At 36.2% G+C, this 20,855-nt stretch overlaps 1 pseudogene; it reads right to left on the minus strand.

The window, feature by feature from the left end:
- Positions 1 to 11,814: 11,814 nt before the first annotated feature.
- LOC138922937 (olfactory receptor 4C15-like) lies at positions 11,815 to 12,745 on the minus strand (annotated as a pseudogene).
- Positions 12,746 to 20,855: the final 8,110 nt, after the last annotated feature.

A 20,855-nucleotide genomic window follows, 5' to 3' on the forward strand; every position in this document is an offset into this window, starting at 1 on the left:
AAAACCCATGCCTTCTTGGAGCTTACATTCTAGTAGGGACAGACAATAGACAATAAATATAATAAGTGAATTAAGTAGTATGTTAGATGATAAATGCTATTAAGAAGGAAAAAAATAGAGTAAGATAAGAGATCAGGAGCACTGATGGGAGTGCTGTATTTAATATGGCATAAGGGAAGCCTTATTGAGGAGAGACTAGAATAAGCAAGTGAAGCTGTTCACCAAGCACCTTACTGGAAAAGAATTCTAAACAAAGAAAACAGCTGAGGCAAATGCCCCAAAGTGAAGCCTGCCTGCTGTGGTCAAGGTTGCAAGGAAGCCAGGGTGGCTGGAACCAAGGGAGTTACTGTGGCATTACCAGAAGAGGCCAAGGAGTCAAGAGAAGGCTAAATAACTGCAGAGATTTTTCCCTTTTGTCTGAGTGAAATGGGACCATTGCAGAGTGTTAAGCAGAGAAGTCCTGATTTGCCTCTAGTTTCAAAAGGAGTTTCAGTCTGCTGTCCTGGAAGTGAACTCAGCAGAACAAGAGTAGAAGTAGTCAGCATTCTTAGAGTTTATGGCTGTGGTCTCAGTGAGAGAGAGTGGCCTCTCAGGCCAGGATGACAGGAGAATTAATGGGAAAATATATCATATACTGCAAATAGTTTAAAGGCAAACTTTTTTTTAATAGGTTAGGTGTGAGCTCTGATATCAACTTTTGTGACTCCATGTTTTTGGCCTGGGAAACTGGAAAGATGGAATTTCTGGGGAAGGCTACAGGTAGAGTGTATTTAGGGTGAAAAAAGTCATTAAAGGTGAAAATACCTATTAGATATATAGAGAAAGATGTCGAGCAAGTAGTTGAGTATACAAGTCTGGCATTCAAGTGAGAAGTGTGAGATGGAGATGTAAATGTGAAAGTCATCAGCATAAAGATGGTATTTAAAGTCACAATAATCCTTGATTTTATTTTAGAGTTTTAATATAACATTTTAATGAAACTCCTCTGAGCTTTGGTGTTCTAAACACATGCATCTTCAGAGAAATCTCAGAGAATCTCAATTAATGGAAAAAGAAAAAAGCTTCCTCATAACGAATGACCTTCCGCAAACACTTTTACCCAGAGTATTTGGGCAAAACTCAAGAAGAAAAGATTTCTCCCCTCCATAACCTCATCTTCATTACTACTTCCCCTTTCTCCTTTTCTCTTTCTCCTTTTCTGTTTATATACTGTTAAACAATAGCAATTAATAGCAATGCTAAATTTGTGGCAAAACTGGCAAGGCAAGTAGCTTATCAATGCCTTATGTTACAATTCAGGAAAATCCTGCCTCATCATTTGCAGGACTTATACTTGAGAGAGTCTCCAGTAAAGAGTAAGAGATAAATAAATCTTCCAAACTTTTATTATCAGAGAGTGAAGGTCCATCAATGTCATTATCCCCAGGAGAGGTGCTCATACAAAATTTCTCAAAGAGGCATTATATGAGTTCATTTGCCACAATTTAGGGTCCAGTCTTCAGATCTGTAGAAAAATAGTCTTGATTATATTTATTCTCAGTGATAGATCCATTAGTCACTCCCTCAGGCTCCTATTCTCCATACTCATTGGTTAACAGAACCTGAACAGGAATGTAAATTTAATGAGATACATTAAAAAGTATAAATCAAAACACCAAAGTGCTTATCCCAGTCACTGGTCAATATCTTTCTCTCCAGGAAGGAAAATCTCCATAGGAAGCCCAGTTGACATACAAAGTTTGCTTGCTAAAGCTAGAACTCAAGTAGCCATAGCCTGAGACATTTCTCCTAACCCAGAAGTGTACCTGCCGGCCAACTGGCAAGTCTTACACACAAGTCAGTGAAACACTTCTCTGCACTAGGACTATACCTGATACCTAATGAGGGATTTTGCTTCCTTAATATATTGTTCTTTGTATATCCAAGCTGGAAAACTCGCTTCTGTGGACATCTTCTCCTTTTGGATGGATTATTATGACATTAGCTCTATTTTTTATGTCAGTTGTTGCCTTTTTTAGATACATGATCTCATCCATGAGGTGTTGGATAGATAATTCTCAAATGGTTGCCAGTCCATCAATCAAAGATTAAGGAAGTTTCCACAGACTTAAATTACAAAAATAGGTATGTATATAAAACTAAATAGTATGCACAAAAAATTAACATGATAATCAGAAAATTTGTTACTGTACATGAAGAAAAATTATGAATCAATACAATGCATATATTTGTTCTAACTAGAATTGTCCTTATTTGAATAGAAGACCATGAATTTTCTCCTCGTACGTGTTCAACAGGCAAAGGAAAGGCCAGTATTATGGCTGTTACAGAGGGAAGACAAGCATCAATTAGGGACTTAATTAGCTGATATATATATATATATATACATGCTCCCTTGGGATCATAAGTTTCTGTGCTATTCACCGTTGAGCTGGAAAAGATAAGATCCAGATTTAGTAGAATCCGGAACTGATTCGCCAACAAAATGAATGAGTCAAAATTGGGACCAATTTTTCAACTTAGATCAGAAACACGAAGAAAAGAAATACAAACTAGAATAATGTACAGAGGGAGGTAAAGCCATAGATACAACGGGATCTGGCTGATAAGCTGCAATGCGGAAAGCAGAAGTGAGGAGTGGGTTGATCCTCCCACAAATACTGCTGTTCTCAATATGCTGACGCTCTGTGATATTGACTCAAAATGAAATGTGTCTGTGCTATGTGATCATTTTTCATATTTCTCCAAACACCCCCCGGAAGAGGATTAGATTGCCTACGTTGGAATGACAACATTTTCTCTTTTCTATTAATCCAATTTTATTTAAACTTTTACATAATAGGCAATTGGAGTCTTCTGTTTTTGCCACCTCGAGTCAGTTTTCGCACCATAACTTTCTCTTGGCATTTTTAACTTCTTCATTCCTCAGAATGTAAATGAGGGGCTTCAGCAAAGATGCCCCAATAGTGTAAAGCACAGCCACCACTTTTTCCACTGGGAATGTGGTTAGGGGGTGAGAGTATGTGAATATACATGGAGTGAAGAACAAGATGACAACAATAACGTGGTAGGTGCAAGTGGAGAGGGCTTTCCTTCTTCCGTATGCCCTGGGGTTACTCAGAGAATATAAGATATAAATATAGGAGATAAGCAGGATCACAAAAGTCACCATGCATATAGCAACACAATTAAACACTATGTTGATTGATGACATACAACTTTCAACAAACGTTGCATATCACGGAAATACTGATTGTCACATTGGGGCCACAGAAGGGTAATTTCCAAGCCAAAAGACTCTGTGCTGAGGAATGGATACAAGACCCCACCCATGCCAGGTTCACCAATGCACAACAGACACGCTGGCTCATGATAGTTGTGTACCGCAGGGCTTAGAGATGGCCACATAGTAATCAAAGGACATGAAGATGAGCACCAAGGTCTGCATGCACCCAAAGAAGTGAACTGCAAAGATCTGGGTCATGCACTCATTGTAGGAGATGACTTCCTTCTCAGAAACAGAATCTATAAGCAGCCTAGGAGCAGCAGTTGGTAGGAAACACATATCAGCAAAGGGTAAGTAGAAAAGGAAGAAGTACATGGGGCTTCCAAGCATCTGGCAATGTCTTGGTCATCACAATAACTAAATTGACTGACAGAATTGTGAGGTAGAGAAACAAGAAGACCACAAACATTATTTTCTCCTTTAGTACCTCCTGTGTTAACCCAAGCAGAATGAACTCATTCAGACTATTTCAGCTCCACGGTTACAGTGAACATAGAAAGGACGCAGATGAGAAATTGTTCATCTGCAAAGAACATGAGGAAAATGGTGACTTGGCAATAGCAATGGACTTGGACTCTGAATTCCAACTTTACAGTTCTGATTCCATTAACACATATAACTCAGTGGTCCTCAAAGTTTTTCATGCATTATAATTGCTTGGGAAACTTATCTTTTTAATGCTATTGTCCATGCTTTAACCATGGGTATTTATTCAAGGTTTTCCTATGTGGATCATGATTTTGGGGGGAAAATAATAAGCCTACAAGTGATTGTGCCCTCCGCCAAAGTCTGAGGACTAATGACAGTGCTGCATGATCTTGATCAAATCACTTTAATGTCTTAAAACTCCTTCTTCATATGAAAATTAGAAATTCTAATAGACATTTTATTAAGTATATGTATATGATGTATATGAGCAGATAATATATATATACACATCTCAATTACTGAAAAATAACATCCCTATATATTTTTGAAATAATTCATTTAGAGAATCCCTCTTGAGAAAAGGCATTTCTTGATTTGGACACCAGTTTGCATCCACTATTTGTGACTCTTAAATATCTTGGGTGGATTATTCTTTAAGGAGAAATTATTCCTCCAATTTTAGGCTTTTAGTGGCCATAATTTTACCTTCAGTGTCAGTCATGGCACATAAAATATTTGAGTAAATCACTGAGGTTGGCATTATTGAGGAAAATTACTATATATTTGACATAATATATTAGTCATAGAGGATGCATGGTATCAAGTTCCACATCCCATGGATCCAAAGTGATGTGCCACTTGTTATATTTCTATAAATTGAACAATGTCTTTACTCATATATGATTCTCCTACCACTATATTTCAGAGATTTCCATTCTTCCAATTTTTATCTCTCTGAAAACATAATTCAAAAACTGTTTCAAAATTTTAACACACAGATATTTCCCATTATTCTACTGTATTCTTTGTTTATATACATACATATCTATAGAATTCCAATCGTCCTGTAATATTATACTTTTTATTTTAATTTTTGATTGTTAAAAGTCTTTCTGCATGCAGCTAAAGAGTATCTGTAACACAATTGTCCATTTTAGCAACTGTAAGTTAACATATCAACATTTCATAATATAAATTTTATAATTTATTTTTATGTTACTTCTTTTCAAATATTCACTCTAATAAAAAGCTTTTGAATAAGCCTCTTCTCACTTATAGCCTTTGTTTATTTTTAATATTTTATTCAGATTAAATTTACAGGAGGTTGATGACATGAAATATGAAAATTTTCATAATTATTAATGGCCTTTTTATATGTTTCAATATTTATTAGAGAAAATTTAATTATAAAACAAAAATATTTTCATAACAAAATATCCAAAGTTAACAGTAGATTACAGGGTAAAAAAAGTACCCTTGAAAAATGTATAATTAACCAATTCCACACTTCACAATTAACTTACTTTCTTACCCATTCTTCCAGGTTTCTCAGTGTTATATTTGTCTGGTTAAATGTCCCCTCTTATGTACAGACTGGATCATTTTCCATTATTTCTAAGATTATAGAAATACGGAACAGATTCCTAATAAAAATTTGACTTGGGGCATTATCTTATTTGCTTGGTTAATAGCATTAAAATCATGCTATATATTTCTTTGATTAGTGATATGGTATAACACTTTATATATTTTATATTTTTCTTTCTTGTATTTCATCTTTTCTGAATTATATATATCTTCTGTAGTTTTTTTTTTCTTTTTTTTCAAGGAAGAGTCACCCTGAGCTAACATCTGTTGCCAATCTTCCTCCTTTTGCCTGAGGAAGATTGTCCTTGGGCTAACATCTGTGCCAATCTTCTATTTTTTGTATGCGGGTTGCTGCCACAGCATGCCTGATGAGTGGCATAGGTCTGCACCAGGGATCTGAAACCACAAACCTGGGCTGGCAAAGTGAAGTGCTCTGAGCACAACTGCTATGCCATGGGGCAAGCCCCTGTAGTTAAGTTTTTGATATTTTTAAATTTTGAGCTCTTTAGTTTTTTTTTCATTTTTATATAGTCAATCTATCAAGTTTTCTCTCCTTTCCAGTTTAGTCTATTACTTCAGTTGGGGAGTTATCATTTTTACTATGTCTCATAATATTTCTATGATGTTTTTTAAAATATTAATGACAAATGATCTTGAATTTATTTTAGCATGCATTTTGAGAAACTCTTCCTCCTTCTCATGAATCACCAATCCATCAATGAATTAGTAACACCATCAAGTCATCATATATGTACTAAGAACCTACTCACATCTGCAGTCACTGTAGTGTGGCATTGAAAGATGTCCTCAACCTCTTTACATTCAAGTTGGAAGAGTAACATGCCTCTAGATAAGATAGTTACTTACATAAGAATTACACACAACTGTTTGTGATAATACCAAATCAGTTTTGATTCCAAAGGTAGAAAGATCCCTAGAGAATAACCTGTTTGGTCAGTGAAGATTCAAAAATGAGAAAGAAGTGGAGTTATGGCTTCAAATGTGTTAAACTGTATATTCCAATGAGTTTCTCTGAAACTCAAGTATTCAATAAACTTAAACTAGGTTTCTTTATGTAGAATTTCAATAGCATTTTTCAATATTAGATTTTCAATATTAGAAATTCAAATTGTCTCTTTACTTCTAATAAACACAAACATCTAAATAAAACTTTAAGTTTCTTCGCAGTTCAGTGAAAATAATATTACTTTGGTGTGATAAACTAGAGATGTTATAAAACTACAAGTTCCGATGGACAGTTCCTATCATATCTCACAACTACGAAAGGGAAAATGAATTAATGATTACTCAGTTTCAATATATTACGTTCATACACGGGGGTAAAGATGAAAGAGAGGGAGGTTTTTGTTCTTAAGAGAGGAGAAATTGGGTGAGAAGAGTGAGTAAAAAACAATCATAAGAAGAGGAGAAGCAGTAATTGCTTCAGGTAAACATAAAGATGATCTCTGTAAAACTCCACTCTCATTAAATTAAAGTTGTAGGAGGTATATTTGTGGGCAGATAATGGACAAACATGAAAGTGAGGTCACGTAATTCTATTTTATTTTAAATAAGTAAAGAGAAAGCATTTAGGGACATGAGTACAGAGAAGCAGCACTTGACAAAGTGTATGCAGTAAGTCAGATCAACCCCACCTCAGAATCTGATCATTCAATTCAGTTACTATTTCCTAACACTCCTGGACAAGCCTACCTCTCTGATTTTGGGGTCATCACAGTAGTGAAGCATGCTGTTTTCCCTGCTTTATTCCTTATTTTTTTCCTTTACCTTCTGAAATGTTAACCAGTTCACTTATATTTTGTACCACAGCTCTTCTCTTTCTTTTCTCATAAACAAATGTCTGGTTCTATCTCCTATGCTCCTATACTGCTATATGCTTTATTAAACATATACATTTAATTCAAAAAGACAAGCCTAGATTATATATTGTTCTTGTTCTATAATCTAATCTTTTGAACATATTTTCATTTTTTAAATTTCATTTGATCTGTGCATTTTCTCACAAAATAAGTGTGGCCATTTGCCTTGTTTCTTTTTTTTCTGTGTACAGAGTTTGAGCTCTGATATGGAAAGTTTTACCTGGTACAGTTAGGCTACAACTAGAGTGAGACGCTACTGGATAGTATCTCTCTCTAGCATTCACCTTCTATGTCATATAAAACATCAAATCCCAGTCATCATGTAGATTGCATCCCAGAGAAGACAAATTCCAAGCCATCAGAGAAAGATGACAAATGATACCTTAATTCCCTGTTCTGACTCCAAATCAAGCTCTGTAAACTTCATGATGAGACAAACATCAAAGCAGAAAACTAGAAACCTAAGTGAATAATAGTGAAGAGAAGGAAAGAGCAGAGACTGAATGCAGTCAGAGTAAGAGAGAGGAGAGTTATAGTGAGCAGACAGCAGAGAGAGAGTCAGGTAAATAGATAGCCATATAGAGCGGAGAGAATTGGAGTTATTATTTTTAATAAAAATATTATAAAAGTTAGTTTGACCCAAGCTTTCATCCAAGAATTCAGCTTCTTTCACCCTTAACACTGCACTATCACTTGCCCCAAAACCAGAGAGGGGGTGCATTGTGGGTCACGAGAAAGCATTGTCAAGGATCTTGAAAGCCCAGGTGTGTATGAAGTGCAGCCCTATGTTGTGCTCTGTCCCACAAATATCAGCACTGACCAGAAACTCTTCAAATGAGCGGACCCCCGAGAAAGAAACTTCTGCCACGCGGTCCTCAGGGCCATGGTGCTGTTTGGTGCAACCTTTGTGAGCAGAGATGCTTTTGAGAGGTAGTGTAGCTTTGTCCTGAGACCAGGGAAGGATTAGGAGCCCTGGACCACGATAACACTTCATTGGGGGAAATACTCTCCAGTACCCCCACTATTTGTTGGGTGACACACTGAGAATAGATTCCATCAGGTTAGTCTAAAGGAAGCAAATATTTCAGATGGATGAAAAACTTACCTCTTTTCTTATAAGCAAAGAGATGACTTTCAATAAAGTATATTTTTCATATCTACCACTTTAATTTACTTAGATGGTGAATTATATGAAGCCTGAATGAAACATGCAACCTATACTTTATTGAGATTTACAATGCTTTCTATCCTAGAGGTTATGGGGTGTAGCGAGTTTATGGGGAAAGGGGCTGCTGCACGTGGCTGTGCTTCACATGGTTCCTGAGCAGATGCACTAGGTTAGACAAAACCACACTTCTACTGGAGCAGGGGAGAGCATCATGAAAAACAGGGGAAGTTGCTTAATTTGGTTCTTGGAAAGTTTTGGAGAAAACCCTTCTTGCGCTTTGAGAGAGAAATGCCTGTGAAGAGCTAGCTTCCCACAGTTTCTCTTTTGGAAAAATGTGAGTTAAGTGTTTTCTTTATATTGCACTGGATATTTATAGTAATTCCCACAAAAGTTTGCAAATGCCTAAGGCAGGCTTTTAGCCTCAGGAGCTCCAAGGAAACCATTACTCCCAACTTTGTCCCAAAGGATATCCAACGAGATACTTAGCTCAGACAGTCCAAGGGCAAAAGTAGACTTTGGGAACAATTAGTGTACAGCTAGATAAATGAAATATGTAACGTAGACATGAGTCTGGGTCTCACTACTTATCTGCTATGTTAATTTAAGTGTTTCTCAACCTCTTTAAATTCATATTTTCTCTTTATAAAAGGCTACAAGTAATAATCTTTATTCATTTATTTTATTTTTAATGTTATGTTCTCCCATTTCTAATCCTATCTTTGCTTATGAATCAGTGTACAGAAGAGGACAGGAAAGAAGGAAAAGGGAAAGTAATTCTTGAATACTTCTTATGTTTTTCCTTTTTCTTTTTAAAGATGTATGCCCTTCCACTTACAGGGAAGACATGTGTTTGCTTTGAAATTGTTGCAACCTATTAAACATTGGATAGATTACATTACAAAATTACTTTGCTACCTGGAAAACCATGTTACTACCCAGCCCTCTGGTGTAAGAATTACCTGAAAGATATGACATTACAAGCTAGGTGCCTTAAATGAGGATGAAGTGAGAGGTCTAGAGTAAGCATGGAAGGAGAAAGATGGGCGATGGATGTTGAGGTGGAAGAATGCCATGAATAGATTCTACCTTGCTCTGCACTTTGCTGAAGTGTCTAGTGGCAACCAACAAGCCCATGTGTCTCAGAGAAAATCATATCCCAACATCTGGCCTTTTTAGTTACAAATGGACTAGAAGAATCCTGAGGAAGGTTTTTAGGATGTTGCTTAAAGTCTTTGAGCCTCAGATTCTCCATCAATTAAATGAGAATATGAAAACCTACTTTTATTTATTTATTTATATATATTATATATATATATATATATATATATTTTGCTGAGGAAGATTTGCCCTGAGCTAACATGCGTTGCAGTCTTCCTCTATTTTATAGGTGAGGCACCATAGCAGCATGGCCACTGATAGATGAATGGTGTAGGTCTACACCTGAGAACTGAACCTTGGCCACTGAAGTGGAGTGCACTGAACTGAACCACTAGGTCATTGGAGCTGACCCTGAAGACCTACTTTAAAAAAAGACTCTATAAATACTGAAATATATAACATATGAAAGGAAAGAATCCCTGGCTCAGAGAAAGTGCAGAGGAAATATTTGTGCTTTTGTTAACCTTCCTTAGACACAAGAAGCTGAAGACTAAAGAAAATAAATAACTCGCCTAAGGTCATGTTGCTAATTAGTAACAGAACTGAGCCTAGAATCCAAATCTCTTAAGTACAAGTCCAAATTACTTTTTATTTTAATAAGATATACAGTAATGTCATAAGATTTCTTAGCCTGGAAAACAAGAACAGCCAATGAATGAGTCCATGCATTAAACTTCCCAGTCAAAAAGCCCTAAATTAACTCCCTATGTTTGAGGGAATAATTAGCCTTCCCAGTTCCGGTGAAAACACTTTGCAGAAGCTAGTTTCAAAGCAGACCATTAAACTGGCCAAAGGCAAGAAGCTGAGTCAATGATCTCTTGATGTTCCTTCCAGCTCTGAAGTGAACTGACCCTGAGGGCTCATTAAAATTCACTGTACCCTGAATGACTGGATTACGTAACTGGACTTCATCTTCTGTCAAATCAATGCCAGGGTTTTACTGAAGGCAGTTGACTACAGTCATTCATTCATGGAAACTGTCGAAATGGGATGAGATGATAACTGAGGTTTGTATTATTTTAAGTTTGACCCACCTCTGTCTCACCTCTAGTTTTAGGATGAATTAGGACCTTAATTTAAACTCTGCTCATTTAAAGTTGCATCTTACTAAGATAAGGGTTCCAGTGAATAACGCAGATACTCTGGCAGAAAATTAATATCATATGTTCTTCTTTGGGTCTGAAATGGAAGATTAAGTAAAGAAAAAAATGATTAGTATTTTTGTCTATAATACTCAGTAAATAAGCATTTTATTAGTGTTAATGTGTTGAGGACCGAAATAGTTTTCTGTAAATAATTTATTCCAGAGGCCATTTGGCGATCTGAGACAAACAAACCTTAATTATGGGAATGACATGAAAGATGTGTCTGAATTTGAATGTTTTTTTGTTGGTTGTTATTCAAATAGAATTATTTTGACCTAGGTAGAAGACAAAGGCAAGAAAATTCAAATAACCAAGTAAATTAAAGTAGTACCCTCTCTTGAAACCTATTGTTGACTCGAATGTCTCTGGTTTCTGATCCTCCTGTAGGGGAGGAAACTCAGCTCACTGTATATGCAGCTTTAGTACTGGTTTCACTCATAACAGCTTCCCTCAATAGTGACCTTTGATTGTACTTGTGTAAGAGATGCTCATTGCTGACTCCCTTATGGAATCTGGTTCCTCTTCCTCTCCCATAGCTGACAGGTATGAGGTGGTCACCTGACCCAAGAGAAACTCATCCATAAGCAAGCCTGGGCCAATCAGGTTTTGTCTCTCAAGAAATTCACCAAATGATGCAAATTCTGTAGCAGTTCGTCACGGACCATGTCAAATGACGGGGTCATGTGATACAGGTACACCTACAGTTAGGTTCTGAGAATGCTCCAGTCTCTGCCCTTCCTGAGTCCCGATTGTTTTTCATCAGTCACAGACATCAGTGCCATAAATATAAACTTCTTTTCACTTGAAATAGTTTGAGTGTCTGTTCCTAATCTCTGAGATATTTTTGTCTTCCTTCCATAAGGTTTTTTTTAAAGCATGAAGTGAATGGCAAGCAGTCTGATTTCTCTTTTCATTCTTTTTTGGTTATTGGATTCTAAGTAAGCATAAAATTCAGCTCTTTCTAATTTACATATGAGGATACTGAGTAACCGAATTAGAGTTGATAAGTGATTTACGGATGAAAACCTTATTTCTTGACTCTCATGTTAGTGCTTTTTTTTATTTCATTACATTCCCTCCTTTCAAAAAGACCTATTCACATAAAGTTTTTGTATAAGAAAATTTGACTTTTTTATTCTTGACTAAAAAATTTTTTCAAAGTTAAATATTTTGTTTTTCATTGGAAAACATTATTATTCTGTACCACATTCCTCATGGCATTTTTCACTTCCTTATTCCTGAAAGTGTAAATCAAAGGATTGAGCAAGGGAGTTAGCATGGTGTAAAATATTGCCACGGAGAAAGCAGTTGGAGGTCATGCATACACAAATATGCATGGGACAAAGAACAAAACCATAACAGCTGTATGAGATCCACAGGTGGAGAGAGCCTTCCTCTGCCCTTCAGTACTATGGGTTCTCAGAGAGAGAAAGATGACACCATAGGAAAGAAGCAATAAGGAGAAGATTATTATGCAGATAAACCCTCTGTTGGCAGCCACCAAAAGGCAAAAGATGTAAGTATCAGTGCAGGCAAGCTCCAGTAATGGGTACAAGTCACACATGAAATGATCGATGACGTTGGGGCCACAGAAGGGCAGCTGGAACGTAAAGAGAATTTGTATCATGGAATACAGGAAGCCCCCTATCTAGGCTACCCCCATTAAAATGCCACAGAGCCTCCAGTTCATGACAGAAGAGTAATGCAAGGGTTTGCAGATAGCCACATAGTGGTCATAGGCCACGGCAGTGAGGACAATGACCTGCACCCCAGCAAAAAGATGCTCAGCAAAAAGCTGGGTCATGCAGCCCTCAAAGGAGATGGTTTTCCTCTCACAGAGAGAGTCCACAATCATCTCTGGGGCAATGGCAGAGGAAAAACATACATCCAGGAAGGATAGGAAATCCAGGAAGAAGTACATAGGGGAGCCCAGGAGTGCCGGGCTGATCATGACAGTCACCACAATTAGCAAGTTGCCCCCAACAGCTGCAATGTAGCCCAATGAAAATACAACAAATACTATTTTCTGAACATTTGGATTCTTTGAAAGACCCAGTAGGACAAACTCAGTTACAAAGCTTTGGTTTTGCATGATTTCCAAGGGAAAGTTGAAAGCTACCACAAATGAAGAGAAAGTTACTTCAGACCAGTTTATGGTATCATAGTCATCTACAAGCGGAGGCATCCATATGAAAAATTATCTTATGTGCTTCTGTCTTCATTGAGAAAACAAAATTATAAAATTGTGGGAGGTGGTTTGGGAAGTTAGGCAGAATTGAGGTGGAGATAAGTTATTAAATACTTAAAAATAGCCAGAGTTTCAGTTTGGGGGAATGGAGGTATTCGCATGTGGAAGAGATGAGAAATAGTTTTCATCTCAACCACCAACTCTGATCACTCAATAGTGGTTTCCTGGAGTGAATTGTTGAGGATTCTCAAGTCGTATCCAAGTTCTGAAGAAAGGATGGCTGCCAGTTAAGTAGTGGTGCCTTTCATTGCATAGAGTCGGAGCACAATGACTGGCACACTATCACTGATCAGGAGACTCATATCTACAAATAGAAGAAGAAATGACACCCAGTTAAAGAAGCAGTTGAAAATCATGACAAGTCCCCTAATTATTTCTTTAAATGTCTGAACTGAATTGGGACTTTAAGATTAATTAATTTGTTTTTTATAAAAGAGAAAGCTCTATGGTAAGGTGCCTAGCTCAATACTAACAGGTAACAAGTACGCATGTGTTTAGTTGGTGTTTTCCTTCATTCGTCATTTAAAAATAAGAACAGAGGTTTATAAAAAAGTAACAATACCTAACGAAGAGTGTTATCTTTATGACTAAGTTCAATAATATGAGGAAAGCAATTATTCATGGCTTAGTGCATGGGAAACAGCCCATGGTAGGTCTTATTATCCCTATTTTACTGGGAGGTAACTCATGCTTAAAGAGATAAGGCCAAACAAATAATAGATGCTGCATCTGGAATTGTAACACAGGCTGGTTTCGACACCCAAGTCCCTCCCACTGGATCAACAGGGAAAGAAGCAAAGATGCTTCTTTTATAAGAAGAACTTTAGAGCAGGATTGGCCTTTCTACAGTCTCCATCCACCTGTAGATGTTAAACCCTTCTGAGTCCTTTGTTCTGTTTAAATGCAGCCCCTTAATGAAAGTCAAAGAGCGAATGGCAGATTGTCAACAATCACACAGGTAAGAAATAGAAACAGTGTGTCACATATAGTCAGTCTTGAGGCTTTATTAATTACTTGCTAATTATGTATACAATGTGGCTCAATTGATCAAGTACAACTTGCCAAAGTATATCTGTTTTGAATTTATGACTATATTGTAAAGTAGGGATGTTCATGTGTAGCCCATCCACTTATCTCACAGGATCATGATGAGGATCAAATTGGAAAATGCAAAAATATCACTTTTGATAAAATGGTTTTACAAATTGTGGTAACTACACTCTCACTTAAAAAGCCAGCCACCTTACCCACAGAAAGTTTTTCCATGAGTCATCCAGATAATTACTTCAACTTTTGACTTCATTTTCCATAGCAAGACACAACTTCAGAGAACGATTCTGTCCTCACCTACATGTATATAACAGAAACTTATCAGCCAGACAGTGCTTGTCTGTGTGTGTACATGTATATATAATTATTGTTTGTTAAATAGGTGAATGAAAGCATAATGAGGCTTACTGTGAGAATTAAAAATAAGTTGATTTGTATAAATGCCACCTAGAGCTAACAAAAACAATTTTCAATGTTAATAAAACTAACAAAAATACAATTGCATGTACTAACATCTATCTATTTCCTTACTTTAAAATAACCATTTCCATTATGTTTCCAGGGTAGCAGGCATTCTTAAACAGTGCCAGCACTATAAACTTCACATCCAGCTACAAGCTGCCATAAAGAAAACAAGAGCATAAAACAAACCCCATAAGGTCATGAATCAATCAACAACCATTTATTAAAAAGTAAAGAATACAATAAATGATCTAGCAGTTATTAGCTTATCCTAGGGTCAAAGCAGAAAAGACAACCAAATGAAATGAGTAGGAACATTAGCTCCAGACTCATACAGACCGAGGTTCAAATCCCAGCTCTTCTACTTAGTTACATTATGTTGAGGTGTCGAGGAAAAGTAATGTAAATTCTCAAAGACTCGGGTTCTACTTCTGTAACTGGGTAAAAATAAGTATGCGTATTGAGAGAGTTCTTGCGAGAATCAGATATGGCAATTCTCATAAAAATGTTTATGTAGTTAGAAGCACAGGAGAACATGACTATAGATGGTGAGAACAGCCCGCAGAGCCATTGACATAGAGCAGAAATGACAACGTTTTCACTACTAATTCTTGCTCCACCATGACTGATGTTGGTACTTTTTTTAATGATCCTTTTATTTATTCACAAATATAAAATATTTTATGGTCACGGTGCAGATACAGTGTTGTTTAAATATGCAACACTTGCAAATGTCCTTAATAATCCCTGAATAAAGTATCTGAGCCCTCAGGCCCACATGTGTCTGCTTCTTCTTCAGGTAGCTTCATTGTACAAAGAAAGCCAAGTTGGGTAGCGAGGTGGAGAGGAAGACCAAAGCTCTACATTAATCTAATAATAAAATAATTCTTAGGCTCTCCACTTTCCTTTTCTGAAGAATTTCCAACAATAGTACCATTTCAGAATTAAAATCTTTATTAGATATAAACAAATCAACCCTCTCTTTTTTCTGATAACATAAATTTCCAAAATTAATGTTAAAACTTTGACAATGGAGAGTACAGTGTCCTCATAGTTTATGATCACAAATTTATGACTTTAGGTCATTTAAAAGGTAATTATCCTAAATGGAATGTGTTGTGCTGGATCGAACCATAAAACAGGAAAAGGGTAGTAGTGGGAAAATTAATAAAATATGAATAAAACCTCGTGTTTCATTAAGAGTAATATATCAATGTGCATTATATACTTTTGCCAAATACAGTCATGGTGATGTAAGATGAGAATATTACGGGAAGTAAAGGGAAGAGTATACAAGAATTCTCTGTACTATCTTGGTAATTTTCCTATTAGCCTTAAATTAGTCCAAAATAAACATTTAATGAAAAATAATACAATAATTGTTCAGTTTCTGCTATCAAAAGGCTAGCAATCCCATCTTCATCACTTAAGAGACACGTGTCATTGAAGAGATTGCTAAGCCTCCGAGTTCTCTCCCACAAGATAGATGCAGTAACACTTGTCCAAGCTGCCCGGCCCGTAGGAGTCAATAAGACAGTTATGAATATGCTCTGCGATGTATAATTCAAAAGGAAAATTTGAAATATTGATTTCAGCATTATTTTTAAACAGTGTCTACACACACGAAGTGAGGTAGAAAATTAAATCCATCATAAAAATAGAATACATATTTTTAAAATCAAGTTTTTTTAATTACATCAATCATAAAATTGCAATGAAACTACTTCATGCATGTAATTCTTTTGGAACACATTTTAGCAAATATTTCCAGAATCATAAACATGTTTACACTTGTCATACTAGTAATCCCAATCTTAAAAATTGTTCTGAAAGTGAAAGAAGGTGTAAGTTTCATAATGGAAGATGATAAATGTCATTTATAATAGTGAAAATTTAGAAATATCTAAAATGTTGAATAATAGAAAGGTGTTTGTGTGAATTGGACTACTACGAATTAATAGCACAGTGTTCTGTGAACAAAATACTAATTAATAATATGAGGACATAGATTGTAAAGCATTTTTACAATATGGTAAATGAGAAAAACAAGAAAAATTGTGATAACTTTATCCATTTGAACATTTTAGTATAATTTTAAAATCAAGAACAGAACATATGAAAATGGTAGAGACTTTATTTTCAATTCATACCTTGATCTAATTACAAGATTTAACACTAAAATCTTTTAACATTTAAAACCAACAACATCGTATTGAACTGATCAGAAAAAGGAGATGGGGTTTGAGGATAATTTTATTATCTATCTTGTATAATTAACTTGCATAGGAGGAATTAATATCCTAACATAACGTAGAATCTTGTATTAAAACTTTAAACTATTGTAAACCTTCCATAAGTAGTTGTATCATGGACCCAGCCTTCCCATCTCTCACTTTGATCAGTTTTAACGGCATATACTCCTATAGGAAGCAACTTATTCTGTTCACATTTCTCCTGGAAGATTCCATGGTCTTTCCTCTCTTGATATCTTACTCTTTAATATGCTGAAGCTGCAGCAAAGATTGCTCAGGACCCCTCACAGCCTGAACTATGGGCTCTGGGCCATCCTGTGGGGCTGTGACCTTGGGAATTTTGTCTCCCTAATATCCACAATGTCCACTATTTCCTTCCTATTCATTTTGGTAACAAAGTAATTCTAGTATCTATCCTTTTGAAAATAATAGAAATTTCAACTTTGAAGTATGTATAACGTTCAAACTTATATGAGGAATTAGTTGTAAGATTATTAACTAGTGTTTTGTAGTTATATTTCAAGCAGTAAATTTTAGATGCATTTATATGTACCTATCTCCACATAACAGTCACATCTGCATATAGTTTCATAAATAAATATATTTATTACAAATTAAAAGAATACATTAAAATCTCATTTTTTAATATATAAATCAGCCATTTTGGGGTTTTGGTTTTACTTTTTTTTTTTTAAGATTGGCCCTGAGCCACCTGTTGTCAATCTATTCCTCTTCTTTTCCCCAAAGCCCCCCAGTACATAGCTGTACATTGAAGTTGTAGGTCCTTCTAGTTCTGCTGTGTGGGATGCCGCTCAGCATGGCTGGATGAGTGGAGTCAGGTCCATGCCCAGGATCTGAACCAGCAAAACCCTGGGCCACTGAAGTGCAGCACATGAATTTAACCACTCTGCCAGGGGCCAGCCCTAAAATGCCATTCTTAATTACTCTCCTTGTCAAGTTATTCAGTGTACTATATTTTAGATCTAGGATTATTATTTACCTGTGCAATAAAAGAGTTTTTTTCTTTGTCTATCTAGTTAAACATGTTTATTTCCATGACAATCTGGAAAATATGTTCTCTTCAGTTTTCACATCTTCTTCACTCCCCTCAATATTACTTGCTGATATCCCTAAATATCTTAAGTTTTATACTCTTACTATTTCTGTAATTGGGGGAAAAAATAACCTTTCTCTGTTTCCACTTGTGTCACTCCTGATAGATGCCTGACCTTCTCTTGCCTGTCCTCCTAACTATTCAGCTCATCTTAAGAGAGAGGTAAAGCCCCAACAACCAGCACTAAACCAGGCCACAATTTTGGCCGTTCAAATATTCTGAACAATTCTGATGTAGATATCTAAGACCATCTATGACATCAAATATACTCAGAGAAAATTAAGTTGACTTTAACCAGCATTTAAAATTACAGACTCGGGGCCGACTCTGTGGCCGAGTGGTTAAGTCTGTGCGCTCCGCTGCAGCCACCCAGGGTTCGAATCCTGGGCGCGGACATGGCACCGTTCATCAGGCCACGTTGAGGTGGCGTCCCACATCCCACAACTAGAAGGACCTGTAACTAAGATATACAACTATGTACCGGGGGAGGGAGTGGGAAATAAAGCAGCAAAAAAAAAAAAAAAAGATTGGCAACAGTTGTTAGCGCAGGTGCCAATCTTTAAAAAATAAATAAATAAAATAAAATAAAATTAGAAGACTCTGGTCTGTGACTTAAGTCACTCTTTCTTACCTTGAATGTCCTTCCCTGTGCCATTTGTTGGGGCTTTGTTGTGGGAATATTAACTGCTATACTATATATCAATAGCTCTGTAAAGGTAAACAGCACTTGAATTACCATGCTCCTATCTCAGTATTCTGTATACAGCTTCAAAAAATCCCACTTTTTAATATAAAACATCAGGAAGGGTACAGCATTAGAGCATGAATGATAAGTTAGAATATATATAGAAAGAATAAATGAAATGCTATTGGAGAGCGAAGACAAAAATGTGTACCCATTGCATTTCATAGTTATTTAGATTTAACTCGGAGATGAAAAACTGAAGATAGGTCTAATTTAATTAGACTTGAAATAATAGGGACTCCTAACTCCTCCAAAAAAGTTTACATTCTAATAGCTGTTATTCATTGAGCACATATTATGTGTCAAGTTCTGTCCTATTGACTCTATATGTATTGATTTAAGTTTCCAAATCCTTTGAACTTGGTAATATTATAATTCCCATTAAAAATGAAGATTATGAGGCCAGAAATGTTATGTACTAGCTCAGGTATACACAGTTAAGTGTAGACCCATGCATTGTATTAAACTTGAGAGCCCACACCACAACACCCATAATTGTATGTACAATATCACAATTTAAAATCCTCTCTGCAAATGCAGAAATGTGAATTACAAATCTCACCATGTGTTGGTTCCTTGAAAATTCTGGTGACAGCAATCTTCTATTCTTAAGGGAGAAGAGTGCATTCAGTGGCTCGCCAAAGCGTGACATACGTTTCCAACTCTTATTTCTACATCTAAAGGAGAGAGGAAGAGCATCTCTGGCAGATGAGGTCGAGAACGTTGCCCACTCCTTCTCAAGTACTGTCTCCAACACAGTCTCATGGAGAAAAAAATAAAGAAGCAAGAGTTTCCTCCTTGATTTCCAACTGGAATTTAAAGAGGTTTCTCTGAGAGGTCGTGAGCCTGCAGAATTGCCTCTCAGTTCCCCCTCAGGATTTGGAAATTTCCCATCAGTATGACTTTCCAAGACACAGTTATCTGTGGTTTGACTTACTCAAGTGTTTGTCCCCAAACAATTAGAGGTTTTTCTAAGTTTTTCTCCTTTTTAACTGCTCCTGGGTTTCTATTTGAAGATGCTTTCATTTTCCTTCATATTCAGGAGAAGAACACTGTGGGTACTCAGATGGAAAGTAGTGTCTCTGGGCAGGTTTTGGGTAAATGCCTTAAATGCAAGAGCCTAGTGCTGGAATCAGGCACAGCATCAATCCATAAGGACATGGAATTTTTTGGGACTAGAGCAGCAATACTTGCTTGTTAATGAATAACAAATTTTATTTATAAGTGTACAAAGATGTACAGATTAATCTAAAATGTTCTTTTTTCCTATCAGTTCCTGATCTTGATATGCCATGACTTTAAAACCAAAAGCACAATTTCTCATTATAAAAGATATTTTACTTTTTCTTTTTTTGAAAACAAGGAATGTCAGATCTCTGTGATGAAATGTGGCAATGGGATAGAAGCATGAGCGAAAACTTGAATGTAAGCTCATAATGTCCCTTCAGAGAGGATCCATACTGAGGAATCTGTTGGTCTATACACTCTTGCATCCAACCTATTTTTATGTCTATCACCCCTCACAGAAAGAAGCTGAAGTGAAGTGACTCATCAGAAAGTAAAGGCCCAAAGCACCTTCACTTCAATTGCCTATGGTATTAAAGGATAAGTGTTATTTTCTTTAGGGGGGCGGTGGAGGATTATTTTCGGTTTTCTATTGAAATTTTAGATGGTTTCCTGACCCAGAAACACCATCTGACATGGATCACATTCCTGGAGGGGATCCTATTATTAAAGTATGACTCAACAGCAGGACTCCAGGAATGAGTCCTGGAACCCTGGTTCCTACATTAGACCACACTTACCATCTTGTACTTTATTCCATGCCCTGCTTTGCTTAATCCTTTATTATTTGCTTCCATTAGAGGAAGTGAGAGGGATAACACTAAAATAATAGTGTGAAGATGGAGTGCAACAGATAATACAACAAGCACTTTATTGGTGCAAAAGTTGGGTGAATTCAAAAAGTTTACAAATCAGAAAAGAGAGAGAAGGACAGAGAGAGAGGCACAAAGAAATGTGTGAAATGGGGGGATGAGCACGAGGGAAATAAATAGCAATTTGTACTTCTGGAATTTATCCAATAATCCATTCTTCTCCACAGATTTAAAATTTCACCTTCATCATTTATCAAATTATAAAATTTATACTATATCTCTAAAGATAGATGCTTCTATTTCTAGGCCATTTTTTCCATTCTTTAGGATTCTTTATTCCTGGGCATATAACAAAATATTTACAAACCAGAGCTTTATGTTATGTTCTGACATCTAGTAGATACAATCACCTATTTCTGTTCTTCTCACTTTGTTTATATTACCAACTCTATTG

The sequence above is a fragment of the Equus caballus genome, unplaced genomic scaffold (assembly GCF_041296265.1).
Source record: "Equus caballus isolate H_3958 breed thoroughbred unplaced genomic scaffold, TB-T2T haplotype1-0000019, whole genome shotgun sequence".
Taxonomy (NCBI): Eukaryota; Metazoa; Chordata; class Mammalia; order Perissodactyla; family Equidae; genus Equus; species Equus caballus.